The sequence below is a fragment of the Trichechus manatus genome, unplaced genomic scaffold (genome assembly GCF_000243295.1).
Source record: "Trichechus manatus latirostris isolate Lorelei unplaced genomic scaffold, TriManLat1.0 scaffold00180, whole genome shotgun sequence".
NCBI classification, from domain to species: Eukaryota; Metazoa; Chordata; class Mammalia; order Sirenia; family Trichechidae; genus Trichechus; species Trichechus manatus.
The window spans coordinates 3,474,890-3,483,574 of record NW_004444116.1 but is presented as its reverse complement, the minus strand read 5'-3'; the positions used below and the strand labels follow the sequence as shown (position 1 = coordinate 3,483,574).

The window sequence follows — 8,685 nt, the reverse complement described above, 5'->3', positions numbered from 1 at the left end:
CACCCATCAAGGTAGACTTGAAATACTGGCATTGTTACATTTCACTTTCCAGGAGAAAATAGCCAACCATTACATCTGCCTTCCACCTTCCAATTTTTACATGAATATATCTAATTAGGTTTTCACTTTCTAGTCCTTGTGGCAAAAGGAAGCAAACAAGAGGGATGCTAAAATGAATGCTGAGTACCAATCAACAATATATAGCACAAACTGGTAACAAATAATCCTTTACTGTTTTTCCTTTCTTGATTCTGTTGGTTCTGTTTTATATTACATTTTGATTGATATTTTACTTGGCTGCATTAATTCTAAATTTTTTTTAATTATATGAATTGTCTATAATCTGAGATATTGCATATCAGAAAAGTTTCCATCTGCTGCCATCATATGCGAAAGATAATTTATTTGGATAATCGGGTGAGATTTGTCCTTATAAAGTTTTCTAGTGGGCATTTCTATTTAAAGCTCATACCTGAAATGTATTATCTACTCCCAACATTCTTGCTTCCATCAGAGTTATCACATAGGCTTCTTTTTCTTCATTCACAAACTCGGCATTGCATTCCAACGTTACAGCCCTAACAATAAATAAAGAGAATATGAAGTAATGGATTAACTCAAATTTCTGAACATCCTATTCCTAGATTTTCTAATTTTATAGGCTACTTGTTTTCAATGTTGGCTAAGCACCAGCCCTTGATAAAGGGTCCCACTTGCACACAATATTGTGATTTGTTGGGTGGCATTGCTCTGTGGTTTTAAAAAGTCCCAGAGATGAGCCCATTACACATCATCTGTTAACAATAGCATTAGAATAAATCTTTCTCTGAGAATTGAAGTTTACCTGACAACATGGCTTTACCTTCTTAGCGGTATCTTTACCCCTTGAATATGAATAAAGGGGGTTCTTAGATGATTAGTATTTCTTGATCAAGCCACTGATGCTGTACATTGATTTAATCATATATCAGTTACATATTGATCACCTACTCTGTAACATGGAATTAAAAAAAAAAAATTCTTCCAACAAAGTAACAAAATTGTCTATTGAGTCATCTAACAATACTTTCTGTAAGATCTGTGAGCAGGGATTACATTTGGTTACCTGAAGAACCTCCAGCATCTATTATAGTAGCATCATATAGTCAACACTCATTTGATATTTGTTGATTACTATAACTGCATACTTTCTAATATTAAAATCAACTCTGCTGAAACTACACGTGCATGCATTAGTATGTTGTTTTTAATATACAAGAAAGCATTGTTGTAACTAATTTTCATCAAGTAAAAAAAGAAATGTAGTGAAGGAATTTGACTATTCAAACACTGGGGATTATTTTTGGAACTAATCATTCAATAGATTTCACTATTTTACTTTAAAACTATTTGGATAAAGCATCACTTGAAGGTATGCAATGCGGCAAATGAAGTTCATTTTGGCAAATTATAATTGTGCTTGTTTTCAGCGATTAACTAGATGAAGTGATACATAATTATATTAACAACCAAAAAAAACCCATTGCTGTCAAGTCGATTCTAACTCGTAGCGACCCTATAGGACAGAGTGGAACTGCCCCATAGTGTTTCCAAGGAGCGGCTGGTGGATTAACAACAGAAAGTCATTAAATCAATATTTATTTCAAAGCTTCTTGAACCCAAGACTGGCAGAGAGGAAATTGTAGCCTCATTCACACCAGCTTAAGTGCTACCCTCCTTCAAGAGATAATTAAATTATGGGATCAAATTGACAACAACACTGCAAAGATTAGATAGGAAACTTAGGGGACAGTGAGTTTATGTTAATGGAGGAGGAACAATTCAAAAAAGGAGGGTGAGAATGGTTGTACAACCTGAAGAATGTAGTCAATGTCACTAAATTGTACATGTGGAAATTGTTGAATTGGTGTATGTTCTGCTGTGTATATTCTCAGCAACAACAAAAGTAAAATAAATTAATAAAAAACACCAAAATGCTTCAGTAAATCTTTACATGTAAAAAAAAGAGATAGTTAATTCAACTGAAATTACCAGCTTTTTGATAACAAGAATATTTTGCAATTTTTAACATATGCAACATTTCCCCTTTAAAAATTTATGCTAGTTCAGCAACTAGTCTTTCAGGTAATCTACAATAGCATAATAAACTCCTAACTAAATATGACTTAGTATTTTATTTCTCAATTGATTACCAGTGTTATGGAAATGCAATCATCAGAATGTCGAATGAATTTGCCAGTTTAAGTTAGAAAGTAATAATATCATTCCAAAATAATAAAATTTTTAATTTTCTCAATACATAAGTTATTTTAGAATAGACTAAGCAAATAGTTCTCCAGAAAAAAATCAAACAAATTTTTCACTAGTACATTTTATTATTGATGTTTACACCCAGTCTCACAATGGTGTGAAAGAAAATGACTGTTCTATAGTCACACATTATAGGTAAAATCAAATGTCATGGTAATAGATTGAGCAACCACAGAATTATCATTTTATACCAGTGTAGGTTCACTAGTAATTTTCAGAAAGGATTAGCCCCTGGATTTTTATTCATAAACAAGACTTTATCATAAGAGATAACAAAATGTAACTCTTATCAGGATTCAAATTAATTTGGGTAAATTATTTGTTTGTAGGAAAACAAATGGCAGTTCATCTAAAGGGAGAAATGAAAGATTTGAAATATCTTATGGGACAAGATACACCAGCCTTCAGAACCAAAGGTGATGTAACAATAGAAAAGCTTATTATAAAGTCAGAAAGTATTTTTGTTGGCTGTTTTATATACATAAACAGAGGCATCAATCTCTTATGATTGGTTGCAGTCACAAGCTTAAAGGATCTTTCCGTCAGAGTAGTGTGGTGTTTTGAAAAGGTTAGGATATTACAGTCAGACAAATGTGTGTTTTAATTCTGCATTTTTACTAAGAAGTATTACCTGAGCAAGTTAATAAACTTCTCCGATCTCAGATTTTTACCTGAAAAATGTAAGAAATGATGCCTGAATTTCAGAGTTATTGTGCAGGTTAGATGCCATACTACACATAGATTAGGACGATATGTTATGTTTAATGGATTTTATTATGGAGCCCTGGTGGTGCAAACAGTTAAGTGTTTGACTGCTAACCGAAAGGTTGGCTGTTCCACCTTCCCAGAGATGCCTCAAAAGACAGGCCCGGTGATCTGCTTCCAAAAGGCCACAGCCTTGAAAACCCTATAGATCAGTTCTTCTTTGTACACACGGGGTCGACATGAGTCAGAATCCACTCAATGGCAACTAACAACAACATTATTATTACGAGGTCTCTGGGTGACATAAACTGTTAAGCTCTTGACTAACCTAAAGGTTGGTGGTTTGAACACATTCAGTGGCCCTGCAGAAGAAAGACCTAATGATCTGCTTCTGTAAAGATTACAGCCAAGAAAACCCTATGGAGCAGGTCTACTCTGTAACACATGGGATCGTCATGAATCAGAATCGACTTGATGGCAATGGGTTTTCGTATTATTAATCTTTCTATTCAATGGACATTTGTTCTGAACTCTGACTTCTTATAAAAAAGACACTTTAATGCCCCTTTGATATCCTTATTTCTCAGAGGGTATATTAAGGGGTTAAGACTTGGGGTGATAATGGTGTAGAAGAGGCTAATAAATTTAACTACATTGTAAGAGGAACTTTTCTTTGGTTGCAAGTACATGTAGACGGCACTGCCATAAAAAGATGCTGAGCCGTAGATTGGACAGCCTCATTAAACAAAATGGGACTAACAAGGCACGGCAGTCCAGGGACAAGGACTAGAAAGCAGAAGGGGACAGGAAAGCTAGTGATAGGGAACCCAAGGTTGAGTAAGGACAGTGTTGACATGTAGTGGGGTTGTTAACCATTGTCATAGAGCAACATGTGTACTAACTGTTTAATGAGAAACTATTTTGTTCTGTAAAACTTCATCTAAAGTGAGAATAGCAGCACAACTGGAAGGATGTAATCGATGTCACTGAATTGTGCATGTAGAAATTTTTGAAATGGTGTATCTTTGGCTATGTATATTTTCACCAAAAAAAAAAAAAGGTTGGGGAGGGGAGCGTGTGACATGTTGTGGGGTTGTTAAACAAAGTCATAAAACAATATGTGTACTGACTGTTTAATGAGAAACTATTTGTTCTGTAAACCTTCACCTAAAGTACAATTAAAAAAATAATAATAAAAAAAGGGGCTGACCACAGTGAGGTGAGAGCCACAGGTATTAAGCACCTTCTTCCATCCTCTTTGAATTGTGGTGTTGGTGAAGAATATTGAATGGACTGCCAAAAGAATGAACAAATCTGTCTTGGAAGAAGTACAACCAGAATGCTCCTTAGAAGGAAGAATGGTGAGACTACGTCTTACATACTTTGGACATATTGTCAGGGAGGACTAGTCCCTGGAGAAAGACATCATGCTTGGTAAAGTACAGGGTCAGCGAAAAAGAGGAAGACCCTCAGCGAGATGGATTGACACAGTGGCTGCAACAATGGGCTCAAGAATAACAATAGTGAGCATGGTGCAGGACCGGGCAGTGTTTAGTTCTGTGGTACATAGGGTCACTATGAGTCAGAACCGACTTGACAGCACCTAACAACAACAATCCATCCCCTGCCTGACTTGATCTTAGTCATAGCTTGAGTGATAACCCCATATGAGATGAGGATGACAAATAGAGGCAGAAGGAGGTAAAGTACTCCAAGTGAGTAAATGAGAACATCTATTATTTTGGTGTACTCACAAATTATCTTAAGAAAGGCAGGCATCTCACAAAAGAAGTCATCTACTGTGTGGTGACCACATTGTGGCAGTGTAAAAGTAAAGGAACTCACACCTAGAGCACCACCCAGGCCAGTTAACCATGATGCTGCTACCATTTTAAACAAAACCGAGTGTCTTAGTCATCTAGTGCTGCTACAACAGAAATACCATGAGTGGATGGCTTTAACAAAGAGAAATTTATTTCCTCAGAGTAAAGTAGGCTAAAAGTCCAAATTCAGGGCATTAGCTCCAGTGGAAGGCTTTCTGTCTCTGTCGGCCTTCTTCTCATCAGTGTTCCCCCAGCCTAGGAGCTTCTCTGCGCAGGGACCGTAGGTCCAAAGGACGCGCTCTGCTCCTGGCACTGCTTTTCCTGGTGGTATAAGGTCCCCAATTCTCTGCTTGCTTCCCACACCCTAGGGAAACTCCCTTTACACTGGATCAGGGATGTGACCTGGGTAAGGGTGGTGTTACAATCCCACCCTAATCCTCTTTAACATAAAATTACAATCACACAATGGAGGCCAACCACACAATTCTGGGAATCATGGCCCAGCCAAATTGATACACACATTTTTGGGGGGACATAATTCAAACCATGACACCGAGGATGCATGATAACCAAGTAGTGCAGGGGTTGGCAGACTGCTACATAGCGGTCATAGGCCATGACAGCCAATAAAAGGCATTCTATTGCACCAATGTCAAAGGCAAAGAAGAACTGTAGAAAACAACCTGTGTATGTAATTGATTTATTTGGCCCCCACAGATTTATCAACATTTGGGGGACAACACTAGCTGTGTAACAGATGTCCAAAAATGAGAGGTTAGTGAGGAAGAAGTACATGGGCGTGTGAAATCAGCTGTCCAGGGAAGACACCAGAATAATTGCTGTGTTACTTAGGAGAGTCACGAGATAAATGAGCAAGACAGCCACAGAGATGATGGGCTCCAACTGAGGTTGATTAGAAAAGCTAAGCAAGATGAAGCCACCACCTGAGCTGGTATTGAATGTGTCCATTATCTTCAATTCTTGATCTCCATAGAAAAAGATAAAGAAGGAACCAGAAAGTTGAAACAACAGATTATACATTTTTATTGTTTATTTGATGACTCAGTATTGTGAAGAAATAGTGCTGTCCAGAGAAAGACCCCCAAATTATGGAAAACGTCTTATAGGACCACTTTGTGTCCAATCAATAAGCTGCAGAGAGAACTGTGTTCTATCATTTGGTTAGCTAAAACGAACCATCATCACGCTATTGCCAGAATTGGAAATGTCCACCTGAGAGTCAATATCTAAGAACAATACAGCCTTTTTCTTTTTTCTTTTTATAAAGAATAGCAGTGATCTGCCTGTTATATGTGACATAAATGTCAATTATAATTTTTTTAATGCTTATGGTGTTTTCTGATCAACAGAAGTATTTCTATTAATTTCATGCTATAATAGTCATCATTTCTATTATGATTTTTTATTGCTTAGGAAATCCTTCCACTTTGCAAAATAAATATGCAAGTACGCATTTACTTCCTTTTTAGTCTGTTTATTTTTTCACACTTTTTATCCATTTAAAATTTATTTCAATGTATGTTTATGAGTTGTAGATTTGACTTGACAAATATTACTAGATAGTTCATCAATTTTCACATGCTGTTTTTCGAATAGGCTTTCATTGCTCACTAATTTGTAATGCACTCTTTTCATATTCAATATTCTAATGTGAAATGAACTTCGGTCTGTTCTGGAGACCTGTTTTGTTTCAATCATCTGTAAATCAGTATTTTAAAATAATTATTGCTTTATAGTATTCCAGTACCTGGCAGAACAAATCCTCTTTTATTACTCTTTCTTATAAAAATGTCTTGACTTTTCTAACCTGTTTTTTTTCCAAATAAATTTTGGTATCAATTTGTTACAATGCAAACAAAATATAGGAAATTGTTTGAAATGTCTGTATTAAAGTTTTCACTTAAACTGATTTTCCTCTTGGAGAATATGAGATGTCTCAATTTAGTCACTTTGTTCTCCCTTTGATAAAGATGAACAATAATTTTTTATAAAAATTTTCCATATATTCTCATATGTGAATCTTATCTTTATTGATATTATATTTTAATTAATTCCTTATTGTTTATTGTTGATAGGAGAGCTACAGATTTTATGTTTATTTTGTATATTTCCTTCTTGTTGACTCTATAAGAATCTATAACCATTTTCATATGAATTTTTAAATTTTAAAATGGAGTAAATTATGTCCTCTTTAAATAATGAGAGTTTTGTTTCTTCTTGTTTCTTATCTTTTTTTAGGGGGTAGAGTGTATACATCTTCTGGTTAATGTTAAACAGTAGTGTAGAAAGTATTGTTGATATTTGCTCTTAAACATTTTAGTCCGTGTCCTCATTTGTATAGGGGGCAGAAATAAATTAAGAAGAAATTAATAACATGTAATGGGAGAAATAGAGTCCATGAGTGTTCTGAACTGACGCAAGCCAGCTTGGTCATTCTCAACTCTCAAATTATTTTTGGCAAATAATCATAGTCCCTGAAAAACTTGAGGTTTTTCTATTTCCTCCAGAAGTTTATGATCAGTTTATAGTGAAAGTGACCCTGACCAAACTCTGCCACTCATGCAGAGATTTATGAAGCACACATTAGAAGTTAGGCATAAAACAACTTATGCATCTCTTAGTAAATTCGATGACGCCCTACTCGCTACCTTTTAAGACATTCCAATACTACCTTTCTAAAAAGTTTATTTGAAGAAGATGAGAAAAGAGATGCAGGAGTTTGGTTATCTTCATGTTGGTGTAAAGAATGTGGAACTCATCCATGGCTGGACACAGGTCCACTTAGGGGACAAGTCTGGGACACCACCTCTAAAGCTGAGGCTACACATTTTGCTAGATGCTTATGCCCTTGATGCACAAATGAGGGGTGTTCCTAAAATATGTCAGAAATCCACATATGCTCTGTATGACTAATTTCACTGTGCTAGTTGACATCTCCAGACTCCTCAGAGCCATCAAATTGACTCTAACTCATGGTAACCCCATACGTGTCAGACTAGAACTGTACTCCATAAGGTTTTCAATGACTGATTTTTTGGAAGTAGACCACCACGTTTTTTATTTTTTGGAAGTACCTCTGGGTGGGCTAGAATGGTCAACCTTTTGGTTAGCAGCTGAGTACTTTAACCATCTGCACCACCCATGGACTCCAGTTGACCTTCCCATGAGTGTGTATGTACTGTTTAGAGCAATCGACACCCATAGAATGTAGCTGAATGTAATGAATAAATGTCTTTCTATCAATTGCATGCCAAAGTGTTTTAAAGCATATTATAGTTATTATAATAATATTTTTCTCTGAAGAAATTTGTCTATGAAGAATAATGAAATTGAAAATAAAACATAAAAGAGTTTCCAAGGAACACTTCAACCCAATTCATTTTGAAGAGGATGAATTTGACATAGAGCTAATTACTCAATAAAACTAATTTCTACACACACTTTGGAATTTGGGAGTAAAATTGCAAAAGCAGATGATGGTGTTAATCCAGTGTTGGGAATGGACACAAATATTCATAAATGGGTACTAATTGGTGCTAGAAAATTATCTCCAATATTCTTCTAAGATCTATATTAAATATGACTCTAGGTTTTCAGAACATGGAAATAACTGCTCCTTTAAAAATCCCTTTGATAGTGCGCTTGACATTACACCACCAAGCAGTACAGGCACGGCCTACTGGAACCTGCCCTGCACTGATTACTGACCCGCCCTGGTGGCTGTAGTAAGTGCCACAAACAACCCGTCCCAGTAACTCCTCTTCAGCTAGACCTGCCCTGCTGTACCATACCTGAGTGACTGACCCTGTCAGTTGGAGAAGGAGGC

At 36.1% G+C, this 8,685-nt stretch overlaps 1 pseudogene; it reads right to left on the bottom strand.

The window, feature by feature from the left end:
- Positions 1–3,520: 3,520 nt before the first annotated feature.
- Positions 3,521–5,807, bottom strand: LOC111822462 (olfactory receptor 2W1-like; annotated as a pseudogene).
- Between the last annotated feature and the right edge of the window lie 2,878 nt (positions 5,808–8,685).